This window comes from Lissotriton helveticus, chromosome 8 (assembly GCF_964261635.1).
Source record: "Lissotriton helveticus chromosome 8, aLisHel1.1, whole genome shotgun sequence".
In the NCBI taxonomy this organism is placed as follows: Eukaryota; Metazoa; Chordata; class Amphibia; order Caudata; family Salamandridae; genus Lissotriton; species Lissotriton helveticus.
The window spans coordinates 1,498,205,946-1,498,220,488 of NC_136069.1; the positions used below are offsets into that span (position 1 = coordinate 1,498,205,946).

The 14,543-nt window shown below is 44.8% G+C and overlaps 1 protein-coding gene across 1 annotated transcript in view; it reads left to right on the forward strand.

Moving 5' to 3' along the window:
- CREBZF (CREB/ATF bZIP transcription factor) overlaps positions 1-13,613 on the forward strand; it is a 65,582-nt gene extending 51,969 nt beyond the window's left edge. The window contains exon 5 of the mRNA XM_078658475.1: positions 12,363-13,613. The gene's annotated coding sequence lies outside the window, so the exon portion shown is untranslated. The remainder of the gene's footprint in view (positions 1-12,362) is intronic.
- The last annotated feature ends 930 nt before the right edge of the window (positions 13,614-14,543 follow it).

Sequence of the window (14,543 nt, forward strand, 5' to 3'; positions counted from 1 at the left end):
AGGGATGAAAGGTCGTTTGTGTGGATTATCAGGCAGTGGCACATCTGTAGCTCCGAGCAGGAACTGGCATGTGGCCAGCACGCCCTGACAGATACAATAGCATTTGCTTGCGACTCCCACACTACCCTCTGCCCGAAGTGAGACCAACATGTACACATCCCACACGTGGTAGTCCTTGGTCGTAGTTGGTGTGCGTGAAATGGCCTTCACACATACTCCCACCCCACTCTGGGCCTGCACCCGTTGCAGACACACTGCTCATTGCACCGAGCTGTTCAATTTCATCCACAGGACTGGCGCAGGGCAAGCCAGTGCCGCTTCTAGCAGAGCGACTGAGGCAATGGCAGACCATCCCGGACACATGCTCGGATCCAGTCACGTGGACCTGTACCGTGCATGTCTGCTGCATGTACTGGGGGCACTGCTGTTGGCAGAGCTTCTGCCTTGCGGACGTCACCTGCGTTCAGCCTGTCTTGCATTGTCGCTCGTGCATATTCGAGTGGTCTATGGATGTTTGCCTCCAACGTAATGGTAGCTGACCTGGATTACGACGTGTGTGCGCGCCCCCTGTCAGCCCACGACCAGGAGTGTCACCAAGATACCCGTTTATGGCATGCAAGGATGTTTGGCATGCAGTCTGGACACTGGACCTGGGAGATTGCACGAGTCCTCGTGTGCAGTGAGCACATTGAGGCGATACCAGATTGGGCTTTCGTGCACATTGGGGCCAGTGGTTGGAGTCAGCACATCTGTCCGGGTCAGTTGATGGATTACGTCGACATGTCAGATGTGGTGGACGACAATCGCTCAATGGAGATTTTAGCCTATGCAGCTGCACTCGCCTGCATGGACAAGTGACAAGGTACCTGCAGCCACAAATGGATGTGACCCATTGCACGTGTCCCGATGCCTGGTCACATGTCCCAAGTTGACAGTGGACATGGCTGCATTGGCCTAGACTCATCCATGCGCGGACAATCGACGCAGGTTGGCACTGACTTGTGTTGCTAATGGCCTCCCCCGAGGTGGCAATGGGCGCTTTCCTACGTTCCTCATTCAGACATGCTGCTGCATTGGTCTGCATATCGTGGCACTTCTCTTGGCCGTACTGACACGCACTTGTTGATAAAGTTTCCGCTCTTTCACTTGCCTCCAACTGTGTTGTCTTGATTTGTATGCCAATGTGTGTGTCACGGGCTCCCTGGGTATAATGGTCTGTTGCAAATGGGGCTTGTGGGGTTGTATGCTGGCTCGGGTTGCCTCCATTGTGCTTGGCTGTTGTTTTCTGTTTGGATTGCTTCTTTTCTTCAGGCTTTTGTTGTACTTATTCCCGCCTGCTGTGTGTGTCGCGGGCCTGGCGGTACTTATCCCTGCTTTCCTCATCGCAGATGGGGTCTTCGCACGTTTTTTGTGTTGTGGATTGTGTTTTTATCTCTGTCAGGGCAGTTGTATCACGGACATTGGCCGCGATTTAGGCAGACTGCATACTACCGCCTTGTTGTGAATTCCACGCTGGCACAGGGTTATTTTCCTGTGATTGGCTGCGATGTGTAAAGGAGCGTTGGCATTTTTTGGTGATGCTTAGCACACGTTCTTGTAAGCATGCCCCCTAGGAGGGGGGAAGTGGAGTTTGGTGACATGTCTATCGAACACTAGAGTATGGACCTCCGGGGATTGTGTATTTGTATATGCCTATTTTATTTTTCTCTTAAAGCAAGTATTTTGCCCGAAAATCCTTTATTGCTGCTTTTGAACATATTGTAAGTTGTGAACGTGTGTCCCCTTTGCATCTACCTAATCCCCTGCCCTCTCCTCCCCGATAAGCCTTGGACAGCTTGAGTCTTCTCAGAGCACTCAATATACAATAAATCAATACTGTCCATATACAGTCTCTCTTCAAGTGAGTATTCCTTGGCACAGTTAATCCATGTTTCTGTATTATTTTTCCATACACACGCCAGTTCATAAGGGCTTCCAAAATAATGTTTATTGATCGAATACTTGATCCAAAGAAAGCAGCAAACACGTGTTTCATCGTGCTTAAATCTTAGCACATTTGACTTCTTCAGGGCTGCAACCCAAATAATAATATAAAAGTACATTACTAATAGATAATCCATTATGGTCAGTTCAAATATAGAAAGCACCAAAGAAAAGGTACAAATGCAACCAACACCCTGTGCTCTCGAAAAAGAATGGAACCAACAAGCCCAATAAAGATCCAACATAGAGTGAATTTGGGTTCATAATTACTATAAGTCCAAAACCAAAAAACTAACCTCATATAGGGCCAGTTGCAGGAACCCTAATACCGGTCGGTAACGGGCCGAAATTACCGAATTTCGGCCGTTACCGACCGGTATTAAGCATTTGGGATGTAGGTGGCTACATTTCAGACTTGGTAATTTACAGAATCGGTTTTTAATAATTTGGTAAATTACCGAATTCTTAAATACCGATTCAGTAAATTACCGAATCTGAAATGTAGGATGCACTCAAGTGAGTGCTTTTCGCCTGTAAGGATTCGTTATTTACCACCAACTTCAAGTTAGTGGTATATTACAAAAGCCCTAAAAAATGCAATATTTTGCATTTAATGACAGTGCCATGTGGCAGTCATACATTCCCTTAGGGCATGTATGTGTACCACTTGTGCACCCATGCACAATTCAGGGGTGCAACAGGGTGTCAAAGTGACACCCTACCACCCTTGAAAGGGTTCCCCTTATTACCGATTCGGTATTTACCGAATCGGTAATTCCCATTCATTCCTATGGGCCTCCAGGCCCATAGGAAGGAATGAATGGGAATTACTGAATCAGTATTTACCGATTCAGTAAATACCGAATCTCACTGATTCGGTAATTTATTTCTAAAAATTATCTACATCCTGTTTACCTATTCTTAAATACCGAATCGTTAAAATTTGGTATTTAAGAATAGGTAAATTGAGATTACCTACATCTGGCCCATAGTGTGTTGAAGTCTTATACATCCAAAGTACAACCAACAATCAATCAGTAAATAAGAATTGTCCACACATAGTAATCATTCTGAAAAAGATGTGTATGTCAGTGAATCTCAAATCTCATCCTGGTGCCCCAACATCAATTAATCAAACAGCCAACAATAAGCCGTCACTAAAACCTAGATAGAACATCAGAGATCAAATCATTATATCTCATGCTCACAAAATGATACTTCTCAAAATTAATCCCTAAGCACATTCTATTGCTATATTCAAAAACGTGCCCAGCAGGACAAACAAAATTGCAATGATTCATTCTTTATAGCTAACTTTCTTTTATTTTGCCAAGTCTCACTGCACTCATGTTTTCTTTTGTTTTTGCTCCTGGGTGTTGTTTTCAAAATATGAGGATAATTTTATTCTAAGCGATATTGTTTCTTTCTTATGTGTAATTTCTGAAATGATGCCTTAACATATAATCGTGCAATATACTCCAATCCGCCCCACTCCCAACGCAATCTACCCCACCTCACTTTACCCCACTTCAATCTACCCCACTCAATCCAATCCACCCCATCTCAGACCTCTCCACTCCAATCCACTCACCCAGTGCAATTCACCACACTCCAATTCTCCAAATCACCCCACTCAAATTTATTCCAATCCAAACCAATCTGCCCCACTCAAATTCAAAATTGCCCCACTCTAATCTAAAACAATCTGCTCCACTCCAATCTAAAACCGTCTGCTCCACTCTAGTCTGCCCACTGCCATCCAAAATAATCTTCCCTACTCTAATATGGCCCACACTAATCTAGAATAATCTGCCCCACTTGATTCTCAATCAATCATACCATTTGTATAGCGCACTACTCACCCGGGAGGGTCTCAAGGCGCTTAGGGGAAGGGGTATGCTACTGCTCGAACAGCCAGGTCTTGAGTTGTCTCCTGAAGGCGAGATGGTCCTGGGTCAGCCGAAGGTGGATGGGGAGGGAGTTCCATGTCTTGGCAGCCAGGTAAGAGAAGGATCTTCCTCCGGCGGTGGCTCTTCGAATGCGTGGTACGGCTGCGAGGGCGAGGCTGGTGGACCGTAGATGGCGGGTGGACGTGCAGAAGGTCATGCGGTCGTTGAGGTACTTGGGGCCCAGGTCGTGGAGAGACTTGTGTGCGTGGGTGAACAGCTGGAACGTGATCCTCTTGTCGACGGGGAGCCAGTGCAGGTTCCACAGGTGGCTGGAGATGTGGCTGCGTCGGGGGACATCCAGGATGAGTCGGGCAGAGGCGTTCTGGATGCGCTGGAGTCTTTTCTGTAGCTTGGCTGTGGTTCCGGCGTAGAGGGCGTTTCCGTAGTCCAGTCGGCTGGTGACGAGTGCCTGGGTGACTGTCTTCCTGGTCTCGGTCGGGATCCAGCGGAAGATCTTGCGAAGCATACGCAGGGTGTTGAAGCACGATGAGGAGACGGCGTTGACTTGTCTGGTCATCGAGAGGGAGGAGTCCAGGATGAAGCCCAGGTTGCGTGCGTGGTCGGTTGGCTTGGGTGCGGTGCCCAGGGCTGGGGGCCACCAGGAGTCGTCCCAGGCGGAGGGCGAAGATCCCAGGATGAGGACTTCCGTCTTGTCAGAGTTCAGTTTCAGGCGGCTGTCCTTCATCCACTCGGCGACTCTGCCCCCTTCCAACCTTTCCCACTCTAATCCAAAACACTCTGCCCCTCTCCATTCCAAAACAATCTGCCTCACTCCAATCCAAAACAATCCACACCAATCCAATTTACTCCAATCCAAATCTTCTCACCCCAAACCAATTAACCCGCTCCCTCCTCAAATCGACCCCACCCCACAGCATTCTGCCCACACCTAAATATCCAGTGAAGGTTTTGCATGAGTACTCCTTCGGAGGGAGCATGAGGAGTGGATGCTGTCACAATCCCATGGCCAAACAACCTACTTTATGCGTTCCACCCCTTTTCCCCTGATTCCCAAACTTCTGTGGGAGGATAGGGTTTTTTAGGTCTCGGCTTGAAGCGCGCAAAGCGCGTTCTCGCCAGAGAACTATAGTCGTCGGCTCAGCCGACAACGAGTGGAGACAAGAGCTGGCCGCACGCAGCATTTTGCAATAGGGTTAGGTCGCGCGCGTGAGTTTCTGCCGTAGACAGCATGGCAGAAAAAAATCGGATCATGACGCGCGCCTCGTGAACAGTTCACATGATTGTGTTTCGTAGGCTTTAGGTTTCGGTTTTATAGTCCGCGTGCGTGGGAAGGGCAGCGGGGAGCAGGGGGAGTCTGCAGAGGGGCGCGCGGCGCCGATAAACAGGCTGGCTTTGCCGCCTCCCGCCCGCTGTCCGTGTCTTTGTTTTCGCACCCCTCGCGCCCGCTGTCCGTGTCCTCGTTCTAAGATGAAGTTGGAGGAACGCGATAGTTATTGGACTGGCGAGCACGTGTGCATCTTGCTCCAGTGATTACCAAGTTGCCTGGGGCTCCCTGTACTCGCTCCGTCTCGTCTCTTTTGTTTGTTCTCTCCTTTATGTGGTAAGTTGTGCCGTGTCTTTGTTCCCGTCCCCCTCCCGCCCACTCTCCGTGTCCTCGTTCCCGCCCGCTGTCCGTGTCTTTGTTTTCGCCCCCCTCCCGTGTCCTCGTTCTAAGATGAAGTTGGAGAAATGCGATAGTTATTGGACTGGCGAGCACGTGTGCATCTTGCTCCAGTGATTACCAAGTTGTCTGGGGCTCCCTATACTCGCTCTGTCTCATCTTTTTTTATTTGTTCTCTCCTTTATGTGGTAAGTTGTGTGTGTTCTAAACAAACATTGGCACTTATTGGGGTTACTAATGTTCTTTGATTGCATTTGAAACGAATGGCTAATCGTCAGTATTAATATTTTCCTTTCTCCTTTTGATTATATGGTGTCTCGACGTAGTGGAGTTACTCTTGTTAGATTGATGTGTGTATGCTCTGGACTGGCACTGCTGTATGTTTTTGTGGTCTGGATTGACAGGGTAGCTATCATCAGACAAATACGTGAGCGTCACTTCAGTGGGCTTTGGCTTCACCCACATGTTTGGAGTTAGGTGTACATGTTTTGATTGTGTAGACGTTGTGTACTTCCACAAAAAAGTGCTTTCCTTCCAGCAGATGTGATCATTTTGGTTATCAGCTGCCTAAGCTTGAATTTTCAGGATCACTCGCATGACATGGGAATTCTTTTTCAATGTCTCTGATAACGAGATAATGTATGTTGCATTTCTCCGGCAGCACAGATGAAAGGAGGGCAGTCGTTAGCCTGTATGACTTGATGATGCAATTGTCATCTGACCTCCACCAATATTAATCCAGTTATTTGCTTCCACACAAATGGACATCCATTCCCATGCTATTTGTTTGTAATGCTTCACATTACAATTCAATACTCCAAAGCTGCTGCAGCCTGTCTTACAGCAGGGAGTGTCAAAGGCTCTCGATGCTGTGTGCAGGGTCTGCCGACAGCTGGGTCTAGGCAAATAAAACCGATGAAGTGCATGCTGGGAGTCAGCTTGTGGTGACAGCACCCAGTACATCCGTTTCAAAGCCGCCAGGGCCTTTTGGAGTTCAAGGGAAGGCCCCAGCCGTAACGAGCGCTTTGTTATGTCTCGGCTAGAAGCACGTGAAGCTTTGAGCGAGCTGTTTGCGTATTTTTTCACAAGTTGAAAATACATTTGGACATCAGTGCTGGAGGCAACGACATGCTTAGTGGCTGGAGGTGCGCTCGGTGTTATTATTAGCGTTTCATTTGTACACTGCGGCCATACACGCACGCTGGCCGGTTATTAGCGAAGTTACTGTTTGTTAAACATTGCGGCAGTCTCAGCAGAAATGCTTGTTGTTTCCATTGCCTCGGCCTGCATTTTGAGACAGTTTGGTTCTTCTTCATCCAGTTCTTTAACACAAGCGCGGCAGTTCCTCCATAAAAGTGTCCAGTGCAGATGTATTTTCTGAGGCTCACATCTTCCGTGGATTTATGAGTGGGAATCATGGAAGAATGGCAGCGTGCCACTTTTAACAAAAAAATGTAGACTATTTCCTGCCTTGGGAGCGACTTCACCAAACCCTGTTACAGTGTGGAACTTTTACACCCACCTCCTTTCTTGTATGAACGGGTTGACTGAGTTTTAATTGCTTAATAGCTGAAACTGAGGGTATACGAGGCTTCTACACATTACACACTGATGTCTGTCGACCTCACGTTTTTGGATTACATAGTTTTAAAGGGACAATGTTCAAGTTTGTCAAGATTCATATGTACCATGCATATAATGCCTCACATATGTCCTGGTTTTAGCTGTGAAACTGTGTGTGCATATTTATATATTAGCTGAAAACTTTTAAAAAGTGATATTGTGGATCTCTCCTAGAATTACCTACTAACTTTACATTTAGGAACAACTTTACAAATTCCCTAAAGAAACATTGTGGTTGCGAACTGGAATTTGCCATTCTGCTCTGCGATGGAGGCTGCTGTATTCAGGGACCTGGGGTTGCTACACGAGTAATTCCGTTACTGGGAGGAATGCATTGATGCTTTATTAAAGGGGTTGCTGCAAGGGAGTGCGGGTTGCGGTACACCCGTGGGGGCCTCAGTACACCCGTCAATCTCAGTCCGAGGCCGGGACAACCTCAGTCGGAGTCAGGCGCCGTCTTCTCTGGCAGGGCAGAATCTTGCTCCCTATCCCCAAACTCGCCTCGAGCACCCGAACAATGGGACAGTCTCGCCCCACACTCCATCCCTCGCCCCACACACCATCCCTCGCCCCACACACCATCTCGCACCCACACTCTATCCATCCCTCGCCCACACTCTATCTCGCCCTCCCTCTATCTCCCTCTCGCCCTCCCTCTATCTATCACCCTCACTATCTATCCTACCACCACAGCATCACTCTGCACCACCACAGCATCACTCTGCACCACCACAGCATCACTCAGGGACACCACAACATCACTCAGGGGCACCACAACATCACTATGCGCTACCAAAATGCTTATAAGTACAACAGTAACGTACAATATTATTATAATATAATATTATTGCCAACATTGCTTAATATTTTGCAACAGCTATCCTCTTGCAAATCATCTTTATACACCAATACAGACTGCTAAAAATGTAATGCAACACATTGTCATATACAATGCCAATAACTCAAACTTTAATGCTGCGCGACCTATTGCATTGCAAATGCTTGTTATTCTGGTGGTTCTTTTTTGGCCCAGGAATTCATGGTTTTCGATTCTCAAATCGCTCGCCCTTAAGGATTCTTGGTTGCATCTTCTTCATCCTTCTCTGGGTTCTCAAATAGAATTCTATCCCCCAGAGGCTGCAACTGTTGGTGTGCAAGTTGAGAGGCTGGGTTGGCAGCATAAGGGACTTGCTGTCATTACATTCATATGGGCGACATTGGGTCAGATTTCTGATAATGCTGTGCAGAGCATATTTCTCCTGTGGCTTACTCTCTGCCTGATGTGTTGCAGTTTCTATAGGATGGTTGTTGGTTTCCCCTTGATGGCCCAGTGGGTGGCCATCAAGGCCTTTAGAGACCCATGGCGGAACTTGAGTGAATCAGGTGATTTGGCATCTGTTTGAAAGGTTTTTAGGTCTCGGCCTATTTCATTCCGCAAGGAATGAATAGGACGAGTCTATTGTGGTGAAACTAAGAGTTAAACTAAAGCGGTTTTCCACGAGTGCATGAGTTCTCGTGACCGCGCTTTTATCCGAGCCGCCTGCCTCCGAGAGCTTCAAATTAAAGCCATCTGTTGTTTCCCCAGCGCACTCGGCCTCACTTCTCCTCCCCCTAATTAACACACACTTCTTTCCGGCCGCAAAGCCGTGCTTCAAAGGGATCCGCTGCCCCGCCCCTAAAAGCTTTTGTCGGCGATGTTCTTTCATTCACAACATCTCTAGTAATTTTGTTCATATTGAATCCAGGCAGGAGTTTCTTTGAACCATAATACATTACAGTTAAACATTCGTTTCTGTATTCATGCAGTAGCTGTGTTCCGTTTTCAGCCCTCATTGTCATTGTTTCCTGCTTGCAAGTGCTTCTCAGTTCACCAGTGCCTCTCGAAGTGGAGCTGCATTACACGTTTCAATTTGTATTTTGTTTCCATTATAAACATTGCTCTTAGGATGCTTCTACAAGGTGTAACCCATTTCCAGTTCTCCTTTAGAATCAATATGATATATATTAGTAGTTAGTAAGTGTAAACTGGATAACATGTAACATGTAAGTTGGAGAGAAACAAAGCGCTGTTTCTAGCACCATATTGCTTTTCTGAATGTAAGGTCTCTTTAAAATGCATTTCACCCATCTGCATCAGTTGCTACCTGCTTTCCCTCCCACCTCCCACGGCCGCTTTTCCCATTCACGCGCTCTGCAGGTCACCATTTGCCAGCATGTGCCCGCTAGCGCTTTCATCCCTATCACTCCCCCCTCATTAACAGCCTTGTTTATCTGGTTTTCGCGCTGGAACCCAATCTGTGCCTCATGCATCTGTATCCCACTGTGGCACGGGTGCGTGTCACTCTGTGCTGGATGTCTCTGTATCCATGCATGCAATTTGTCACACTTTACTGAATATGTTTATGACACACTAAACTGCATGTGGGTATGTCACAATGTGAAGAATCTGTCTGTTACACTGAAATTACGGTGCCACCGCAGCTAGGAAAGAACTCCACTGGCTTCCTGTACAACACAGAATTTCTTTTAAAATTCTGTGTTTAGTTTAGAGCGTTGTCGGAAGGCTCCTCGAGTGCTATTGGCTCTCTGATTGCGCGGTATGTTCCCTCAAGAGGTCTTCGCTCCGCGGGACTTTGTCAACTTGTTGTGCCCCGTATCAAGCTTGCTAGATGGGGAGCCAAGGCTTTTTCCGTGGCCGCCCCTCAGCTTTGGAATTCTATTCCTATCGATATAAAAACTCTCCCGTCATTAGAGCTATTCAAAAAGGCCCTTAAAACTTATTTTTTTAGGAGTGCCTACCAATGAGAGAATGCTGCAGAGAGGAGGTTCTGGCCTCTATATTTGATTTAGGCACCTTGACGCCCATTGGGCTAAGTTTGCGCTAGATAAGAACCGTTTCATTCATTCATTCATATTTCACACAAAATGTGTCTGCTTCATTATGTCTGACTCACTTCTGAATGTGCCCTCACTCTGTAGATTGCATCTTGATTTGTGTCTATTTTTTTTGCTGAATGGCGGCATGTGTGTCTGTGTGCGCTCTGAATATTTGTAATTCCCTCTCCCCCCATTGTGTTGAAAGATGCTACGAAATATTCTTATTCACTTACCAGTGACTTTGATACAATATTTTCAGTGCCCCATAAGCACACATAGCATAGCCAATAGGTCTCGCCTTTGGGACCGTTTTAAGTGTTTAGCCATGCAACAGTTGATGCTGTTGTACCAACGATATTGTGCTGCATAACTAAATACTTATAAGGTCCCAAAGCCGAGACCTATTGGCCATGCCAATGCTTGTTCTCATTCTAGGCCCATGGTAAAGCCTTTGTTACCCTTGTGGGATTTACCTTTGGTTTTAATGGCTGTGACGTCTGATCCTTTTAAGCTTCTCGAGCAAACCGATATTACATCTGGCACCCTCAAAGTGTTTTATTTTTAATGTCTACTGGTAATTACATCTGCTACACTAATTGGGGAGCTTGAAGCTTTTAGGCTAGGGAACTTTCTCTTACTTTTTTGATGATCGGGTGGTCCTTCGACCAGATCCATCTTTTCTTCCGAAAGTGTCATCTACCTTTCATAGGGATCAGGAAATGGTTGTCCCAGCTCTTATTGATGTGTCTGAGCCTTCTCGTGAAGTTGGTTGGCAACTTCTGGATTTGAAGCGGGCGCTGGAGGGCTATTTAGCCAGGACAAAGCCTTTTCGTAAATCTTACTCTTTTTGTTACATTTGCTTTCTCTAACTGAGGCTGGGGGGTGTGTTGGCAGTTTGCGTTACTGAAATATGCAGTGCAGGTCCGAATAAGTTTGTGCCATTATTGACTTGAATGTTTTGCATGCACATAAGAATTTTGGGCTTGTGATCTTGGATTCGACTTTGCTCTAGATTTTTTTTTATTTTGTTTTTCATTAAAAAGTGTGAATTTTGGCAGCAATTCTGGTTTTCTTAACAATTTTGATCTGAAAGTCTTGTGGCCGCTGTGGTACTCCTGATTAGGAATCAATGGTACTAGGACATAAAGGGGAAACATCATTTACCACGAAGGCATCACCACGCATAACGTTTACCATGGTACACTTACCACCCAAACGTTTTTTCAACGCGGGTGCCTTCCACGACCGTCTTTACCACGCAAGTACGTTCTGCGTGGGTTGGGGGGAGACGTGGTATTCCTTCCAGTCGTTCTGGGGGGGCTGGGGGGGTCTCCCCCCCCCCAAAATGACAAATTATGGAGCGGGTTACTTAAATAAAAAAAAAAAGCTTTTTAGTATTTTTGAAGTAAAGGGAAAGAGCCTCCCCCAAAGACGTGCCGTGTACGTCAAAATAGCAGTCCTTTTTAAATTTTGGTAGACGTGTTTTGACGCTTGTTTCCATGGTGGATGGAAGTAAGGGCTGCTGGTGAAAGACGTGCAGGTGTCAGGTAAGACGTTTCTACGCGTGGTATAATCCTTCGTTGTAAATTCCAGCGTGGTAAAGCCACTTGCGATGTAAAATTCGTGTGGTAAAGCCATGCGTGGTAATTGTAAGCGTGGTATAATCATATATTCGACATAAAGGATGTTAAGATGATTTTTCAATTACTGGTAATTTTCATTAATCCTGGTGCTGTTTGTCCCTGTCCCATTCATTCCGTCCGTCCCTCCCGGAATGCTAGACCTTCAGTAGTTTTGGAGGGAGTTTAGTATCCCAGGAGGAATGCGGAGTATAATCTACCCTTATAGGATATTTCACGTGAGGGAGGGACACTTGCAAGCATTTCCGGTCTCGGGAGGTGTGGATCACCTCATTAGTAATGAATGAGACGTAGACAAATGGAACTAGGAGTAATGCAGATTACCTGTACGTAAGTGTACATTAACCTGACTGCAGTGGTCTGTACTGTACTAAGAATAAATGTGACTAGGAGCTAGCACAAGTTAGTTACGAATGGGTACATTGTTCTGTGTGGGCCTTTTTCTGGAGCATTTATTATTCTAATTTTAGCAATATATGTGTGCACTGATATAGATGCGTTTGAGATGTTAACATCTTTGCAGGTTTGGTGGTATGCTTTCTGTCTACCACAAATATATATTTTCTGAAACTTATGTGGATACGTTTTTCGCGCTAAGCTTTTTGTAGCTAATTTGTGTATGCGATGAAGCTGTTATTGTTGACACTTATTCTTTTCTCTTTTTTTCAGAAAGAGATGTCTAATAAGGAGTTTGCCGTTCTTGCCAATGGACTACCTGATCTGCTCAGTTTTTTAAGGCATCATAACTGTGGTTTGGCATCGGTCTTGCCAAGTTACCTTACATTTGCACTACAATCACTATATGTGAAAATGTCCCTTTTATTACTGCAGAAGATGGCGTGCCTTAGCCTGCACTTGAAGTATGAAAATGAGCTTTCTGATGATCACCAGTACTGCAAGATGTGTGGGAAATTGTGAATATTGTACAAAGAAATCGATGTGGGACCTTGGTTAGGGTTTGACCATGTTGGATTTGGAAATAGTCTTAGTTGACAGCAATCCCAATTTCACTCCACCTAACAAATACTGTTATTGTCTATGATGTTTGTTTACAGACCATGTGTATTGCCCATTCATTCAAATAAAATGTTTATTTTTTCAACTAAAAGTCAGAAGAACAAAGTTGGCGTCTCGGATTGAATGTAGTTAGGTTTTTTAAGAGTGCCGTCTCTGTGTTCAAGTGGTGGTGCAATCCCACGCCTCGTCCAGTTAGGGGAAAATGGGTTTATGATAGAGAGACAGATGGTAGCCCTATTGGTTGACACCTTTTGCAGTGGACCTTCGGAACTGCCTCGACTCTGAAAAACAATCAAAATCTCCTGAGGGATAAAGAGCCCGAGGGAGGGAAGCCTTGTTGCCAAAAATAAAGGCTTCAATACGTGACGTTGACCAAAAAATAACACTTGATGTGAAAGGGGAAGCTGTAATGGCACTGTGAAGGGATATTGGGTGTCCCTTTTTTGAGTGAACATCCAATAGTCCGAATTTGTCACAAATTAAGTGGGTGACGGTCCCTTTTCATGTTTGAATTGGTACTCCAGTGTTGCTACTCCCCTACTGCAAAATGATACTAAGAAACCTAGGGGTGAAGTCTTCTGCCTCCTGTTTCATGAGTATTTGTTTTAGTAGCAAATGTGGGAAGGATAATTGGTAGGATGGGTAAATGGGCAATTCTTGCTGATACTTGGTAGGGAAATTTAAGGAGGGTTTTAGGGAGGGACATGCTAATACAAACACATACCAACAAAAGGGTAAGCCTATTCACACACTACACGTATAAAGTTACTACATCCCTAACTATGTCCAAACAGGTGTAAATGTACTCCTGCTTAACCTTGTAGCAAGTCCAGCACTATAAATGGTCAATGTATTTGTCTTTTTTGGTATGTTTAGATCATCTTATTAAATGGTACTTTTTAATGTTGTGATTTTAATTGTACATGTACTTAACTGTTTTATAAAAATTAATTTTCTATTGCTTCAATGATAATCTGTTGCCCCCACCACATGGGCATTTGCATTCATGACGATATGTATACAATGGGTATCCGATACAGATCCTGTACTATTATATGCTTGTTTGAAAGCTTAATAAATATTTAAAAAAAAATAATATATATATATATATATATATATATATATATATATATCCAACAAGTGCAATCACCCAGGCTCCGACCACAGCGACCCAGGAAATTACGCGGATCCAATAAGTATGAAGCACAGATTTTTATTTAAAAGCTGAACCAAGCAATCTGACGCGTTTCGGGCATCCGCCCTTGCTCACAGACAGTCAGAGTTGGAAATGCTTGCGTTTTAAATAGTAACTGCCACACAGTGAAAAAAGTGCATTTTTTTCTTTCTTTTTTTCATCATACACCTCGTGATAGTAGACAGCGAGGACAAACTACTTGTAATGAGTAGCCTAGTCTGTTTTCCAAACAATTTTAAATGGCAACAGTTAGAAAAATTCATTTAACTGGTTTAAATCCACATTGTAAATTTTGACAAAAACGGAAACCCATGATTAAAAAGTTAAAAATGTAAAGATAACTTTTTTGACAGCTTAAAATGCAAATACCAAAAGGTTGTATATAAAAAAAATATATATATATACACTCGTTAAGCCCACGCCAACATTCAAAGTTAATAGTGCAAAATAGCAGAATAAAGTGCAAAGTGCATCATTTAAAACATAATAGCTGTTCTTATAACAGATGCATTTAAAAAAAAAACACAGTGATACTGTTGGTTAAGTGCAAAATACGCTTGAATGTAAACAGTATAATGTTGCATCTATATTCATCAAAGTGCAAATCAGCGTAATATGTAAACATACGACTGTAGCAG